The sequence below is a fragment of the Bubalus bubalis genome, chromosome 12, assembly GCF_019923935.1.
Source record: "Bubalus bubalis isolate 160015118507 breed Murrah chromosome 12, NDDB_SH_1, whole genome shotgun sequence".
Classification (NCBI taxonomy): Eukaryota; Metazoa; Chordata; class Mammalia; order Artiodactyla; family Bovidae; genus Bubalus; species Bubalus bubalis.
In genome coordinates, this window is record NC_059168.1 from 35,026,606 (window position 1) to 35,044,925 (window position 18,320).

Sequence of the window (18,320 nt, forward strand, 5' to 3'; positions counted from 1 at the left end):
GGGGCCTCCCATACACAGTTTTGTACAGAGAATAGCCATGGGACCATGGGGTCATCCTGAGTCTGAGCAGAGCCGTCAGAAGCAAGTCCACCCAGGAGCAGTCAGTCTCTATGATCCACCTGGAGAGTGTCTCTTTCAGTGTCCAGTTGGTTCATTTCACTATCCCAGAACTCTGGGGCCTATATGCCATATGTAATGTCCACTTGATATTTAGAGCTTTACATACCTGTTGAATTAAGTTAGCTACAAAGGTAGCGCCATTGTCTGACCCTATACTAGTTGGGAACCCGAATCTGGGGATTATTTCTCAAAGCAGACAGCGAGCCACTTCATTTGCTTTTTTAGTTCAGGTGGGAAAGGCCTCCACCCATCCTGAGAAGGTACATACCATGACCACTGAATAATGATAGTGTCGGCAGGGTTTTATCTCAGTAAAGTCCACTTCTAAATGTTTAAAGGGTGGAGTGCCTTTTAACTGTATTCCTGGAGGTTTTTGTTTATGTCCAAGGGCAGCATTGACCTGTGAGCAAGCAGAACAGTTCCAGGATTCCATTCTGCATAAGGAGAAAAGTCATAGAATTAAGAAATATTTTTGAATTAATTTTTCCATTTTGTCATGTCCCAAGTGAGTTGCCAGGTGAACCTGAGATACCAGTGTGGGGGCTAATGCCTCAGGTACAAGTAACCTGCCATCTGGCAATTCCCACCAACCTTTTTCATTTTTGGAGGCTCTTTCTGCTTCAGCCAGCTGGTCTTGGGCCAGGGTATACTGTGGGAGAGTCAAAATTAACTCAGGCATTTTTGAGAGTACAAAGGTCCTGATAGATCCCCCACCAGCAACCCCAAATTTCTCAGCCCCATGTTTTGCAGATTTATCTGCTAGTCAGTTTCCCTGTGCTTGGGGGGTGTCTTCCTTTTGTTGACCCCGACAATGCATCACTGCTACCTTTTCAGGTTCCCATACAGCATCTAATAGAGTCAAGATTGCTTCTTTGTTTTTAATGTCCTTTCCATTGGCTTTCAAAAGACCTGTCTCTTTATATAAAGCCCCATGTACATCCCCTGGGTGTACATCCCCCATGTAAAGTCCCCCTGGGTGGACTTGCCCATGTAAAGTAGCAAATGCATATCTGGAGTCTGTGTAAATGTTTGTCTTCTTACGTTTTGACAGCTGGAGGGCCCAGATTAGAGCATATAGTTTGGCCCATTGAGCAGACCAGTGTGATGGCAGAGAGCTAGCCTCAACGATGGTTTTTTTCTTTGACTACTGCATATCCCAACAGTCATTGTCCTTGTCTCACCAGGCTGGTGCCATTGGTGTACAGGACCCAATTTGGGTCTGGGATTGGCTGGTCTCTCAAGTCAGGTCTGCTGGCATAAACTTCTAGGATTTCCTTGCAATCATGTGAGGACCCACCTTCCCCCACAGGAAGGAGAGTGGCCAGATTCAGGGCCTGACAAGTCTCAATAGTAACATGGGGGTTCTCACATAACAGTCCCTGGTATTGAGTAATCTGGGATGTCGACAGCCACTCATGGGGGTCCCCTTGCAGGAAAGTGTTGAGCTTATATGGGACTTTTATGATCAAATCTTGTTCCAAAGTCAGCTGGTTGCCTCCTGGACCAGTAAGGCAACTGAAACAACTGCCCATAAGCATCCCAGCCACCCAGTGACAACACTGTCCAGCCATTTTGAGAGATAAGCCACGGGTCTGTCCCATGACCCCATAGCCTGGGACAATACTCCTATAGTCACCTTGTCCTTTTCAGTCATGTAAAGAGTAAACAGCTTAGCAAGGTCAGGCAGGCCCAAGGTGAGTGTTGATGTACTTGTACCGGGATTGGTCCTATTACCACTAGGACTTGTTGCTTTCCAAGCACCCCCACCACCTCCTCCCCCACCGCCCCCACCCCCGGGGAGAGGGGTGGTCTTCTGCCCAGACCTCAGGGAATTGTTGAGTTAACTCTCTCTCGACTTTTAACCTGTCCAGTTTCCTTTTGGGAGATTGTGCAACCTCCATTCATCTTGAGGGGTTACCAAGAGGGAGAGTAAATAGGTGGTTGAGCCCACTCAAAGAATGGGTCTTTTGCAGGGGGAAAAGGTCACTTGTGTCCCCAGTTTAGACAGTAAGTCTCTTTCCAACAAAGGTATTGGGCATTCAGGGATGTATAAAAATTCATGAGTCACTTGGTATCCCCCCATCTGACATTATCAGGGTAGGCTTGAGACACAAAGGCTGCATTTATCACCATCTGAGATCCAATGGCCTCTGGATCTATTGGCCTCTGGATTATTGGTATAAAGTCTATAGGCCTCGCACAGTCTTTCGTATAACTCAGAGGGTGATTTGGCTTCCCTTTGAATCACTTCGGAGGGTTTTGCGATACTCATAGCTTTTCGGGCCTCCCTCTTGAGATCTTGTAAAATAGTCACCTGATATCTCTCCAGGTGGTCCCTCCCTTCCTCTCTGTTACAGTCCCAACTTGGCCTCTTATCAGGGGTGGCTAGTTCTGCCCACTGCTGTGGGTTTGTGGTACCCTCAGGTACCATTTCTCGTAACCATTTTCTGGCCTCAGTTAGGATCCTGTGTCTTTCCTCAGTGCTGAAAAGGGAGACTAGTAGTTGGATTATGTCATCCTATGTAGGGTGGTGGGTTCGAAAAATAGTCTCCATTAGCCTAATCATGGCTTGTGGCCCCCCAGAGTATGGTGGAGTGTGTCTCTGCCAGTATAATATATCCGTGGAGGAAAATGGCTGGTAATAATAGGCTACAGGGGGCTCATGGTAGTGCCCACATGCGTCCTGAACTGGAGGCTGTAGTAGCTCTCTGAGGGGCATCTGTAGTGGGGTTCTTTCCCCCATTCCTTGGCGGAGCACAGCCTCTGTCTAATTCCTGTATTTTCTTCCCCCTTCCCATCAGTACTCACCGGGAGTTGGGGATACAATCCCCAACTGTGAGGAGGTTGGGCTGAGGTGGAATCCTGATGGCATTGACCAGAGGTCTCCACCGCTTGGATCGGAGCCTGCCCAGATGGTGTCTCTATGATCCCCGGGAGAGCTAGCAGAGGAGCAGCAGCTTCTGCAGGAACTCCAGCTGGCCCTGGATAGGGCACCAAGGTGGCTCCAGTGGAGCACTGGGTGGCGGGTGCGTCATCATCCGGTATGGGGGAGGGGGCACGTCATCCCCGTCCAAATCCTGTAGAATAGAATTTCTTTTTTATCATCAGTCAATTTTTGTGCCATTAAATATTTTTCCCTTTCCCTTCTGGATACAGAACCTCATCCAAGGAGGAGGGTCTTGAGCTAACTCTAGCCATGAGTCAATATATGGAGATTGATCCGGGTGTCCTGGCTCTCCTGTGATTACTGCATTGACTGCTTCCACTATTTTTTAGTTTGTGGTGTCCTCTGCCATTCTGCCTCCTTCCTAATTGGGGTGAGAAGAGCCTTACCTGACAGATCCCAGGAGAAGGGGGATCAGTGTGTCTTCACCTACCAGTCGGCATGGCCAAACCAGAACACAACGTGGCCACGACTATTTCTTCTTAACTTTAAAGTCCATTCTGCATTGGTGGGCTTGATTGGGTGTGGATAAAAACACAGATGGGTTAAATATCCCACATCCCAGGCTGTCTCTGAAAAAGCCAGTTCGTACTCACTTATGTAACCCCCTCCTTCTAGCCTGACAGTTCTGAAGGGGTCAAGAATTTCACAGCAAATGGGACACCTCCTTGGGGAGGGCAGAATATGAGCACACAAAGACCAAGTTTCTTCCCCCCAAATCCCTCTCACAATCGCCTCTCACAATTTACCTCAGGAGGACGCAGACATCACCTCCTTTGTAACATTCATGGTCAGTGTGCTCTCCATTCCCTCCCAGGGGGTTAATCAGACTCCCTCTTCCACCCTGCTGGAAGCTCATGAACGCTCCTTACCTGAGTGCTCAACTCCCCTGCTGCCATCCACTACCCACTAACGTGAAAGATCCAGCCATCAAGGAAAGGAATCTTTCCAAAAGGGCGAGGCGCCTTCTCCCATCTAGAAGATCTGAGCCATGAGGTCTTGGAGTAGCCCCAAATGGGACCTGTCTCCTCAAAGTGAGGAGTTTCCAGGCCAAAGCACCAAATGTTATAGCCAAAGGCTCCAGGAAACAAACTCACTCAGAAGGACGGTGTGGATAGTGAAGTGTAGTTTATTACACCAGAGGGTCCGAGACAGAGTTTCCTCTTTAGTCAGGGACCCCGACTGACTTTTGTGAAAACCTTATATACTTTAAGTGCACTGCTCAAGCCCATATCCCCAAATTCCTTAAACCTAGCCTGGAAAGTGTTAAAGGGAGATACAATCAGGTTACAGCCATGATTCATAATCAGAAGGGTCAGCTGGTTATATACATTATAGCCTACACCAGTGGGTGCCATAAAGATTACTAAGGTGATTGACTACATAGAGGATTATTACATTCTTTTTGGTGACAGGAAATCTTGTTATGGAATCTGGTGTTTATCAGTTCGGGAAGCCAATTTAGCCATAGGTGTATTATCCCCACGGCTACCAGGCACATAGTCCAAAGCTCACTGAAAGCGCAAGATGGAGTTTCCTTGTCTTTCCAGATGGAGTCAGCTCAGCCTGTTCCTTTTCTCCCTCCTGGGGACTTATTTTCTTCTGTAATATGGTTGTAGTAGGACTACAGGCCCAGGGGTAACTATGTAACTCTTAGGTAGGCAACCCTAGTCAAAACTTTTGTCTATGTGAAGTCTCATTTCATCTCTGCTGCTGCTAAGTCGCTTCAGCCGTGTCCAACTCTGTGCGACCCCATAGACGGCAGCCCACCAGGCTCCCCCGTCCCTGGGATTCTCCAGGCAAGAATACTGGAGTGGGTTGCCATTTCCTTCTCCAATGCATGAAAGTGAAAAGTGAAAGTGAAGTCGCTCAGTCGAGTCCAACTCTTAGCGACCCCATGGACTGCAGCCCACCAGGCTCCTCTGTCCATGGGATTTTCCAGGCAAGAGTACTAGAGTGGGGTGCCATTGCCTTCTCAGCATTTCATCTCTAGTAAAATTAAAAAGGGCAGCTGGTTCTCAAATGTATTCTATCTCAAATATTCTGTAATATGTAATATGCATGGCTGTCGAGCTGAATTGATTTCAATTGTTTAAAAACATTGCAGAGTTTAGGGCAACTGCCTTCACCTAACAAACTGAGTCTGTACTGTGTACAAAACTTTGTTCTAGGCATTGCAGATATGATGGTACATAAAAGGATGAGATCACTGATCTCACAGAGGTGACATTCTGGTGGGGGTGGTGGGAGGGGAGAGATAAGGACAAACATATGAATACATATTGTATAAGTTAGTTACTGACTGTAAAAGCTAACAGAGCAGCAAGCAGAGAAGAAAACTTTAGTTAAGGTCAGTGAAAAGGCTTGGCAGAGGAAGAGCCATTTAACATGAGATCAGAAGGATAAGAATTAGCTAAAGGAAGTGGTTTTCAAGCAGAAGCAGTTAAGTGCAGAGTCTTAAAGGTTTAAATGTGCCTGGCGTGTCTGGGAAACAGAAAGAATCCGTGCCCTCAGGTGCAGTGATCCAGGGAGGTGGGGTATGAAAAGCAAATGAGGAGGCAGGCAGAAAATGCACTACAGGCAAGGAGGCACATCTGGGCTGCAGTAAGGACTTAGGCTGTTATTCTAAGAGCAGTGGGAGGCAATAGTCTGGAGATTTTCAGCATGGCAGGAATATGCTTAGGTTTAGCTATTGTAAAGATCACGCTGGCTTTTCTGTAGAGAATGCCTTGCTTGAGTTTTTATGTTGAACAACTTTGGGCCCAATCACCTACAGAGATCTTAGTAAAATACCTCTTATAGTTATTGCTTCAAATCTTGACTTTACACAGAAAGAGTGGAATGAGTAAATTCTGCAAAAACCTAACATAGGAAGAAGAGTCAGTAAAGGCAATTGTATGGTATTTTGTATGTGTGTCTGTGTTTAAGCGATTTTCTCTGTCAGAATATCTCTTTTTCTTTTTCCCCCTAAAGAAAGCAAAGAGAGGGACTCGATAATTTTAGCAAAATCAAGGAGTATCTTCAGCTCAGTTTTGGTTTCTGAAGTGGGTTGAGAAGTACCAAACGCTATCAGTGTCTTTCAGTACAATAGGTCAGCACGAGACTTCCTGCAATTTAGAAGGACTCTGGGTCCCACACCCTGAGCTTCAGTTTTGTAATTGAAGCTTCCCCAGGGCCTGAATTGTTAAGGGACTCCTTCACCCGACTGTGACGGTGGCCCCAGTGAAATCAGGGTCACTCAGCAGAAGAGAATGCACACACACACACACATACAGACACACACACACATACAAACACACACACACACACATGCATGCACACACAGCTAGTTGTTTTTTATCTACCAGATTTTTCATATCAAGCCAAATTTTTACTCAGCCCTGCTAGCCCACCACTTCCACTTTCCTGGATTCTACTAATTTCCACTACAAATGCTTCTAGGCAGAGATGGAGTTTTATTCCCTTATCTAGCCTAAAGATAGATCGTTTCTGGTATATTTTAGATATATTCAGATCCCTTTTGCTTCTAAGTGCTACACAAATATTAAAAGTGCTGGAAAGAGCTGTTCATTGGATGCTTCTAAACTTATGAAATGAATCAGTAGACATGACATCTGATCAGCAAAATTTCTCCTCACAATTTCATCGTATCTGGCAATTGATAATCACTACTATTTTAATATTATTTGATGTCAAGCTTACAACATTGTATCACAGGTGAATTGGTAAGGTTTCAAATCTTCACATTTCATAGATTTTAGAACTTGGAGATTTAAATGAATTTCCAAGGCTACAGATAAGTATTTTAGAGAGCCCAGGCCCCCTGTTGTTAGAACTGGGCTCTCGTGACTACATTCCACAAAAATAAACCTGCTTCTAAATTGGTTTTTATTCTCATCTAGAGGTTGAAACTGCCTGGGACTTAGGAAAATGATTATTTATCTTACATTCTGACAGCATGTTGCTGCCATTCTTGTGATTTACTATGGAATGGAGAAAACATTGCCAACCAAGCATGTCAAAGCCATATCTCATTATACATTCCATTTGCTCTTCAGAGCATGGCTCTTAGTGTATATGTACATATGCAGTTTCTATTGTAGCAATAAAATAAAATAAGCCAACTTGGCTATTTTACCTAGTGAAGGCCTTTAAATGTATGCAGCCTCTGGGATAAATCAAACACTTCCCTGGATATTTGGATTATAGACATTCTTTGGATGACAGGATCCTCAGACTTCTACAAGAAAATAAACACAAAATAAGGAATGGTTTCTTACTGATGCTTTATTCTCACTGTCTCTCTAGAGCTCCAGATTCATCTGATGTCTGTCTTCTCAACTGGATTATATCTTGATTTCTAGAGAGGCTTTCTCCGTTCAGATGCCAAAAATAATACCACTAGCAGTATTTTGTCCAACCTGTGTGTTTTGCAAGTGCAATGAGAGGGTGAGTTTTTTCTTTATCTTTTTAAATTTTACTTCATCAATCATTCTTGTTTGGCAAAACAATCTCCTCTTAATACAGGAGGCTTCTTGAGATCAATATTCCAGATTTGAAAATGATAGAAATTAAGATGGTTGAGTCAAAAAATAGTCTGTTCTGGAGTCAGATGTCAGCTACTGATTATGAAGATAAAAGCATATTGGATCTATTTATGGGCAGTTCTTCTGGATATTTGGTGTGTTCAGAGGTAAAGGGATGGAGAGCAAAATTTGCTGTCACTGTGGCTTCATTTTATGCTCAGTACCTGCTATAGTTGCTTCTAGGCACCCTGCAGAGATGGAATTTTATTTCCTTACCTAGCCTGAAGATGCATCATTTCTATTATATTTTAGATATATTTAGATCCCTTTTACTTCTAAGTGTTTCACAAATATTAAAAATGTTAAAAAACAGTTGTTCATTGGATGCTTCTAAACTTATGAAAAGAATCAGTAGACATGACATCTGATCAGCAAAATTTCTCCTCACAATTTTATTGCATCTGGCAATTGATAATTACTACTATTTTAATAGTATTTGATAAATATTAAATAATATTAAATATTTACTATATTACTACTATTTAATATTAAATACTATTTAATACTATTTTGATATATAAACAATTCAGCATACAATGTTGCTTTGTGATTCAGCATACAATGTTGCTTTACCTTTCACTGTTTTATTGCTTTGCTATTTGAGCATATTATGCATTAGCTCTTCAGCAGGGAAATTTAAAGAGTGTTATTCTATTTACTTGAAGAGTCATATAATTATGAATTGATTTACTAGCCATTGTAATGCTACAAATGATAATTAATTTATTTGCATAATATGTAGTTCCATAGAAGTTCAATTATAATAAAGCATTTGCTAAATGTACCATGACAATAGTGTTTCCAGAGAGAGTGAGAGTCTGAGGCTGAAATCTCTTTAGTCTGTCAGTATGTGGTCGTCATCATGGGCAATCCCTTCATTTCAAGATGGAAGGGAGGTTTCATTAGTCCATGGTTTACTCATCTACATTTTTTTTTAATTCTAAAATGTGATAATCAGTATCTTTCAAATATGCTAAAAAATCATATGAAATTGAGAATATTGATTCAGTTAATAGTCAAAATCCTTTGAGTCAAGTCTGGGATAGAGATACATAATTACTTTCAATTTTGCCTAAACAATGAGCTATCAGGGTCCAGGTCTGGACCTTGAACCCATGTCAGCTTCCATAGTTTGATGGGCTCCTTTCCTCAGTTAGTATATGGAGGAATGAAAAATGGAAGACTGTAAGTCCTTATTGTTTGAAAATACAGATTAGCACTGGGAGAAGGTTCCAACTGCCAGTTCCAGCTTCCCAGACAGTAGCTCTAAGCAGGTGACATAAAAGCCAGACTGTCTTGGACCAAAGTGTTCTGAGTATTCCTCCACTAAAAATAATGCTTTTTCACACTTGCCTATGAAAACGGAAGAATCCCTCTTCTGGTTTATAGGTGCCTCTAGCATATCCAGCTGAGTACCTTGGCCCCAGTTTGCCTCTCTGGGAAGGAGGAAAGATGCAGAACCAGTGTGCTTCTGCTTTACTAACAGAATCTTGTTAGTTTTTCCTTTCCAAAAAAAGTCTATTCCTCCAAACATGCCATGTAACAGAGTGGACTGTGTGCTGAACTGTGATGAAAAACAGACTGTGACACAGATAGGAATTATTTTACACAATAGTTGTCAGCTCTACTTACAGGAAAATTTATTGTATCTGTTGCTAGTCTCTACCTAAAAGCTCCATGTGGGCAGGAATCATTTCACTGTGCTTCATAAGTATGGTATGTTGTCTATTTTCATTCATCTCAAAATATTTTCTAATTTTCCTAGTGATTTTCTCTTTGATTCATTAGTTATTTAGGAATGTAATTATTAATTTTCACATATTTGTGACCTGTCCACATTTCCCTTTGCTATTGATTTTTAATTTTTTTTTACATTTTGGTCAGAAAGCATACTTTGTACATCAATCCTTTTAAATATATTAAGACTCATTTCATGAGATTGTATAAGGTCTTCTTTGAAAATGTTTCATGTGCATTTGAGAATATATGTTTTGCTACTCTATAGAGTATTATGTAGACATCTATTGAGTCTAGTCAGCTTATAGTGTTGTTCAAGTTGTTGTTTCTCTGGATAGGTGTTCTAATCATTATTGAAAATGAAATACTAACGTTACCAACTACCAGTGCTGTATTATCTTTTCTTTAAAATTCTGTCATATATTGCCCCATGTATTTTGAAGCTCTGGTGTTAGGTCCATATATGTTTACTACTGTTACATCTTCTTGATTGAGTGACACTTTTATTATTAGGAAATATTTTTCTTTTTCTCTACAAGCAGTTTTTTCCGTAAACCCTATGTTGTCTGAAATGAGCATGGCCACTCCAGATCTCTGTGTTTATTGTTTATTTGGCATATAAGTTCCATTCATTTACAGTTAGATCATTTTTAATTCATTCTTCTAATCTCTACCTCTTAAGTGGAGCATTTTAATTTGTTTCCATTTAAATTAATTATTGATAATTATGATTTAACATCTTTCATTTTGCTATTTGTTGTTTGCATGTGTTATGAATTGTTGTTTCCATACTCCTCTATTAATGCCTTGATTTGTATTGAAGAGATGATTTTAGTGCATCATTTAAAATGCTCTGTTTTGCATTACTATAGTATTTTTTAAAAATTTGTGATTACTCAAAAGGCTATGATTAATACTTAATGTATGATAAAGTACACTAAAAAAGAAAATACATCTATTTTTTATTTATAATCTTTCCTCCTGTCTGAATTAGAAGGCAACTACATAAAGCAATAACAATTGGTAACAATCTCTGTTGATAAACACACAATTTATATAAATGCAATTTGTGACAATAGCAGTATAAAGGAAAGAGAGATCAGAGCTGTATAGGAGCTTGGTATGATTGTGCAAGTATGCCTTCAAAACTCCAACAAGAAGGTTATAGCTTCCTTAGCTTTTACTTCCTATTTGCACAGAGCCTCAAGGTTAGTCTATTTGAGAGTTTAGGCCCTTCCTTGGTCTTTCCAGGGCATATACACAGCCCATATGTGCAAGGACTTCTAGATTCCTAAGTATGTATCAAAGTTTTTTAATGCACCTTATGGACATCTAAATTTATAGATAATTCTATTATTCTCATTGATTTTATGGGAAGAAGGTTTTCAGAGATCTTTACCCCACCATTCCTGTTGATATTCTCTGGCATTCACTATTTTAACCTTTAACTAGATGATTGTGCCACATAATTGCTTAGGCAAATATCAAATTTCTCTTCCCTCCCCTACCCCTCACTGAATGACAAAATTACTGGAATGACTACTTCTTATAATTCAACTAAGATATGCTACATCTTGACATCTAAGCTCAAAATAAATGATGGTTTAGTATACACAGGCTTTTATAGAGGTATTTCTGTAAATGGAAAGTAGAAACTACCTTCTGGTTAAAGTTCCTTCATATGCCCATTTATTCCAGTGGCTTGCTTAAAGCTCAGAGTCTTTAATCCCATTTATTATAAGAACAAATTTGCACACATAATGACCCTGCATTTGACTTATGGCTGCTTCATATCTTTCCTTTAAAGAAAATTTCTCATGTGTAGGAAATGCTCTGACTCTGAGTAGTTGAATTCCAGGGGTATCTGCTGAGATTGAGTTACTCTCTGCAAATGAGATTTTTCCAGTTAAATCCTCATTGTCCTTAGAAAAGACTCCATCAGTCTCTTAGCACATAACTCTATTCAATGAGTTAGAAATAAATTTAAAATGTACTTTCATTTTGTATTTTCATTAAACACAGTATTATGATGTTACCTTAATGATAATTTAGCCTGATCTGTATTCTAGAAATAATATTGTTATAGCAGAAAACTGACAAAACTGATGTTGCTGAATTTGTTTTGACTTGTCAGCATTAGTTTTATTTTGTGATGAGTGACTATGCGATGGGAATTTTAAAGTTGGACTTTATTCTCATAGCAGTAAATCTTTCTTAAGTATGTGGGATGTAGGTAATTCCCTCTGACAGAGAAGCTGGTGGACACTTGAAAATATGTAATTAAAGTGGCACCCTTAATAGTAGCATATATTCTATATTGTAGTAGAGACTGAGAAATGGATTCGTTACTGATGAAAGACTTCATCATCCTTCTGAAGGAGGAAACAGAACAGGCTCTATATTGAAAGCAGGAGTCCATCTTGGGCCGGACTAGGGACTTTGAGCTATATGTCCAGCATCTATGGAAATGACATACCAACTGGAAAACCAGGCCCCCAGAAGGAAGATCCTCAGGGCTCTCCTTCCCTAAAAGAATACCCTAATTATCTGTGTAACTGAATAGAATCATACATTCTATTATGCTTATTGGGGTATGACCACAGGCCTATTGATAATTGTCCACTGTTAACTACCTAGACTTAAGGCATATGAATCAAGGGTTAACTTTGATTGTGTCTTTCTTTTCCTTTGTTCAGACTCACTTCAGGGAATTTGGGGAAGTGGGTTTGGGCACATACACTTAGGTTATATAAGGTTTTCACAAAAACTAGTTGGGGTCCTTGTCTAAGAGGAGACTCTGCCTTGGGCCTGCTGGTGTAATAAACTGCACTCCACTATCTGCATTGTTCTTCTAAGTGTGTATGTTTCCAGAACAACACTTCTATAAATGATAAAAGGCCTATATTTACTATATGGCTACAATTACCCTACTTCTGTTTGATAACATAGTAAGTGTAGGAATACACTTGGAGCAGCATAGAATGGAGATTAACAGTAGGGTGACCATATATCATTGATTGCTTTGTGTGTTGTGTGTTAGTCACTCAGTCAAGTTTGACTCTTTGCAACCCCAGAGCTCACCAGGCTCCTCTGTCCAAGGAAATCTCCAGGCGAGAATACTGGAGTGGGTTGCCATTTTCTTCTCCATTGTTTGCTTTAGATCACCTTAATTTACATCTATGTTCCCAGTTTAATTATAAGCAGGGTCCTTTTCAACTCTCAAAATTATCTCAATTTGGATGTTAAATTATTACATAGCTAGCCTGGTTAAAAACACAGTCTCTGAAACTGGTTTTTGTAGATACAAATCCATATTCTTTTATTTTCCGCCTGTGTGAAATTTAATCTAGCTTTTCTATGCTTCAGTTTTCTAATCAATAAAATGGGAATGGCAATAGCATCTTCCTAGCAGGGTTGTGAAAATTAAATGTGTGTAAGGCTCTTGGAACAGTACCTGGCACTCAGCATATACGCTGTATTGAATATAGAATCTCTTGTACCACTTGCAATAAATGCAATATCTAAACCACATTCATTAAAAAGGTTTCTATTGCCCCATGGTAGCATTTAACTTCAAATTAATTCTTTAAGGGAAAATAAAGACAGAGAAGGACACAGCACTAGTAAAATGGTATGAAATATAATGAATGAAGTTAGTAAGAAAAGCAGGATGTATTATCATGAGTAGTATTGAACTCTATCTCCCTCTCCAGGACTGAAACACTTTATATTAAAAATCAAAGCAATATTACATTATCTTTGTTATTAATTCACAAGTTTACATCTTTCTCGATCTGGGACTATCACAGGCCACTCCAAATTTGCCGTGGTGCTATCTGAAAACCTTAGGAAATGAACAGCACTGTTTCTTTACGTGAAAACCTCTGAAGTCGAGAATTATGCCTTCTGGTCCCTGCCGCTGCTAAGTCATTTCAGTCGTGTCCGATTCTGTGCAACCCCATAGATGGCAGCCCACTAGGCTCCACTGTCCCTGGGATTCTCCAGGCAAGAACACTGAAGTGGGTTGCCATTTCCTTCTCCAATGCATGAAAGTGAAAAGTGAAAGTGAAGTCGCTCAGTCGTGTCCGACTCTTAGCGACCCCATGGACTGCAGCCTACCAGGCTCCTCCATTCATAGAATTTTCCAGGCAAGAATACTGGAGTGGGGTGCCATTGCCTTCTCTGCTTCTGGTCCCTAGAGTACGCAATTTGCATTTCTAATGATGTATGATCATTAGATCTAACCACTGTACTTAAAGCTTCCCCCTTGGGGTAAATGTAAATCTCTATCTATTTCATCCCTTGCTTGGAGCTGTTCATTTCAATAAAAAATACAAAAACAGCCTTTTACCTAAAGACCACCACCTAAAACACACACACTTGGAATAGTTAACACAGGATCTGGAGGAAGGTAATACAAGTCTTATTGCCTTGCCCAAACATAAGTGAAACAGTACCAAATTGAACTTTTTATTATCTTGTGTTGAAGAGATTTTTCCTGACTCATATATTCTGTTCACATTCTAAGGATGCAGAAGTGCCTGCAACAAGGCTTCAGTAACTTCTTTCTCTAATACATCAGTGCCAGTCAAGAATATGGCAGCAGACAACAGCAAAACCAGTTCTGAATTGCAAACTGACAATATGATTTTTCCCTTTAGAAGTAAAAAGGGAACTCGGTATTCTCATTAAAGATATAGCTTATAGACTCATGGAGTGAGAGGAAATTTTTGGGTAGATAGAACTATAATTCAATAATTTACCTTAATTAAAAATTCATACAAGATACAGACATTAGTGCTAGCTAAAGAGAAACAGAGGTAGAATTGTAACAGCTGTAGAATGGTTTGATTTTATTCCCTTACCTGTTCTACTTAAGCATTCCTTAATTTCTTTTGTCAATAAGATTTAAATATGGTGCAAAATGTAGAAGTTTCTTTTCTTTTTGTTCTTCAAGAGTTCAGAGGAACCTAGCTACCCAACAGTAGTGATGTCTGTGTGCTCACTCGCTCAGTCATGTCCAACTCTTTGTGACCCCATGGACTGTAGCCCGCTAGGCTCCTCTGTTCATAGGGATACTCAAGGCAAGAATACTGGAGTGGGTTGCCATGTCCTCATCCAGGGAATCTTCCCAACCCAGGTCTCCCGCAGTTCAGGCAAATTCTTTACCAACTAAGGCACCAGGGAAGCCCAAGAATACTGGAGTGGTTAGCCTATCCCTTCTCCAGGGGAACTTTCTGACCCAGCAATCAAAACAGGATCTCCAGCGTTGCAGGCAGATTCTTTACCAACTGAGCTACCAGGGAAGTCCCAACAGTAGTGAAGAAGGCTACAAATGGCCTCACCATCCACTGTGTATGGTGGATGAGACATGAGTCTTGCCCTTTGGGTAAATGGTGTCACAGAGAACTTTGTTTTGAGATTCTGTCATTTTTTAGGCTGCATAGAGTCCTGGGCTCCACTCTGTACTTTGCAGTGAAAGCAACAGTGACCAGAGCAAGTGTACCAAGGAATCTGTGTACTAAGAAGTGTTGTGTAATAAAGTGTTGTGTAATAAAGGTGTCTAGCATACTGCTTCCTAAATTAACTGCTATTTGAAGAGAAGGACACTATTTCAAACAGAAGCAATTATCTTGCATGGCTCTGAGAGCTCCTGTAGAAGGCATTAAGAGAGCAGTCTGTGAATTAAAGATATCTGCTAGATGTCTTGGGATAGCTATGGGCACTGGGCAAATAGGGAGCTCTATAAATATGGACAACTTTAATTATCTGTTATCAGATAATAGTCTATTTACTTTTTTCACCAATGAACTGGTTGTTTGAGCTATTTACATTATGCAGTAGACCATGGCATTAATTTTACTTTGGAAAAGCAGACCTAATAGAGGCAGTGAGGAAAAGAATTTGGAAAAAAAAGTAAGTGTGTATACATATGTATACATGTATACATGTGTATACATATACACACATACATGTATACATATGTATACATCACACATATATGTGTATATATATACACACACATACATACAGAGAAAGCAATGGCACCCCACTCCAGTACTCTTGCCTGGAAAATCCCATGGATGGAAGAGCCTGGTAGGCTACAGTCCATGGGGTCGCTAAGAGTCGGACACGACTGAGCGACTTCACTTTCACTTTTCACTTTCATGCATTGGAGAAGGAAATGGCAACCCACTCCAGTGTTCTTGCCTAGAGAATCCCAGGGACGGGGGAGCCTGGTGGGCTGCCGTCTATGGGTTGCACAGAGTCGAACATGACTGAAGCGACTTAGCAGCAGCAGCAGCAGCAGCATACATACATATACACACACAATTGTACAGACAAATGTTATAGAAACGGTTCTCGTTTCTCTTCTCGCTTTGAGACTGTCAAAGAAGTAATGTATTATACATGTCCCTTAGATTTAGGATGTCCAATTTCATATCCCATTCCTACCTTTAACAGCTGTGTGATCTCAGGCAAGTTACTTAACGTCTCTGTATTTCTGTGTCCTTACCTATAAAATGTGAACAACCCCAACTACACAGAAGTGTGAGTACTAATAATCGTAAGTATTACATTATATTATCCATGTTAAACACTTACAAGTACCAGGAACATTATAAAATCTCCAGAATTTTAGCTTTTAATATTGTGACCAAGCTGTTTATAGAATATGCATGACCAATATACCTTGACTAAGACCTGTTGGTATGTACAAGTAGGTCACAATACTCCAATGTCAACGTTTCAAGTCCCCTACTCCATATATCAGCAAGGTCAATATTTTCCAGTGATTTTTGCACTAGAGTATACAGAGTCAGTGGCATGCGTGAATGTAAAGTCATTCTTTCAGGGTGAAGGATAGTAGTCAGACTCTTTGTGGGGTTCTATTCTCTGAACCCAAGCCTATTGCCTCAGCCCATCCCTGCCTCCTTTCCTAAACTCCTAACCTCAGTCTCTTTACCCAGTTTCCTAGGAGTGAGCATCTCTTGACCAGTTCTTTCTAAGAGCATTCGGAGATTTTAGCTGTTGAATCCTAGTGATACAGTTCTCTATTACAAGGGCTCTTCTTCCCAGAGACCACATACTAATAGCAAGTTGATTTTAGTCCATAATGTTCTGAAACTTCCCCTCTTCCCTCTAAGTAGCTGTGCACTGATGATCTGTCTGGGCCACTCCCCCACATTTTTTCCCCTTTACTTCAGTCCAAGGAAGTCTTGTATATTTTCTTTTAGCCCAGTGTCCTCGGGCATCTTTTAGTCCAAACTAGTCAGTGCATCTTTGAAAAACACTTAAGAACCACACTCAGACTCTTTCCAACTGATCTCCTAGGACCCTTGATGTCAGTTTCAGTATCCCTTAATATTTCACAATATTAGGAAATAGCCTGAAGAGCCTAGCAATCAGGGAATTAGTCTGCCCATACTACACAATATGTTTTTAAGTAGTTGCCTAACTCCACTTAATAATCCCACCTTTGGCCCAACTCAAATATTTTGTATAAATGAAGTAAAAAGTAATGTATTCCATTTAGAAATAAAGCAACAGTAGCATGCTGCATGAGTTTGCTTACATAGCAAACTCATCATAGCTTACATCTGCATATTTTCTGTGGTATCCAACATGGCCAAACAGAAAGGCTAGAGCCAGTTGTCCCATGGCCAAACATAGTTGGTGCATTCATGCAGCCTAAAGAGAGAAGGAAGGAAGCTAGCAGTAAGCACCTGACTCTGACGGATAGTCAGAGCGAAATAGACGTGACCATTGGAAGGGAAGACCCTGAGGAGGACTAATGAAGAAGAAATGATAAATCTGAGAAGCAGCAGCTACCAGAAATTGTGAAAAATCTGTTCCTATCCCTTTCTATCAGTAGAGATACCTCTGTGTGTAGTCCTGTAACAGAAACACTAAATGTACAATGCAAGACAAAGGCACGTTTGTGTGCCATGAAAGTATGTGCTTATACAGTTCACTGAAATTAATAGCCCCTTAAGCTAGAATGATATGTTAATTATTATTTTTGTCTTTCTCCCTCTCAAAAATAGAATTTACTCATTTTAATGGCTATAATAAATGATAAGCTGGCTATCCTATAGGAAAACTTTAATTTACATCTGGGAAATCCCTGAAGAAATTGTATGTCTGTGTTAATGCAGTTTACATAGTGGCATTAAAAAAATAATAATGACAAATGCTGAACTTTCACACTTTTTTAAAAAAGTGATGATGATAATAACATCCTTTCCCTCTTTTTTCAATAATAAATAATAAATATTAATTCATAAAAAGGAATGAATTGGATAATAATTTTAATATATATTATCCTATTATCCTTCTTCCTGGGCTTTTTATGAACCTCTCACATTTCTTAAATGCTAATTTAGATAGTACATTTAGTAATTTAAGAACATCAACCATTCAGCTGATACTGCAGAAGCTGCTTAGAACCAGTAAAGCTTCAGAGACTATTTAGTCCAATTCCCTGTCTTTCAAGGTTAAGAGATAAGCAGAGGGAGAAAAAGAGACTTGCTTGAAGTAATCCATTGAGATTGTTAGTATATCCCTCCTTCATTCCAAAAAGTAGTTCACTCATTAAGAGTTAATAAAAAAAAGACTGACTGTTCTGACTCATGGTCATGCACTAGAAATTGATTTTTCTCTTTATCTTCATTGCTTCCAGACTGACCCATTTTAAGGATTAACACAAATGAAAGCTGCCTTTAGAGAGAAAATAATTCCCCAAAAATTCATGCTAGGTAAAATTTCTACTTGATAATGTCAAAGTATTTCCGCTTTCTTGAGCTATGCATCTAGGGAAATTAAATGTGATCAATTACTCCCTGATTATATGCTTTTTTTTTTTCTCCTATGTAGTTGATTTGCCACTGTAATTGAATTACAAGTCAACTCAGGGGAGGTTAGGGGTTTGG

General features: G+C 40.0%; 1 long non-coding RNA gene across 1 annotated transcript in view; it reads left to right on the forward strand.

The window, feature by feature from the left end:
- The first annotated feature begins 3,282 nt into the window (after positions 1–3,282).
- LOC123328476 overlaps positions 3,283–18,320 on the forward strand; it is an 83,985-nt gene continuing 68,947 nt past the window's right edge. The window contains exons 1-2 of the long non-coding RNA XR_006543325.1: positions 3,283–3,437; positions 7,373–7,513. This is a non-coding gene — a long non-coding RNA (uncharacterized LOC123328476). The remainder of the gene's footprint in view (positions 3,438–7,372; positions 7,514–18,320) is intronic.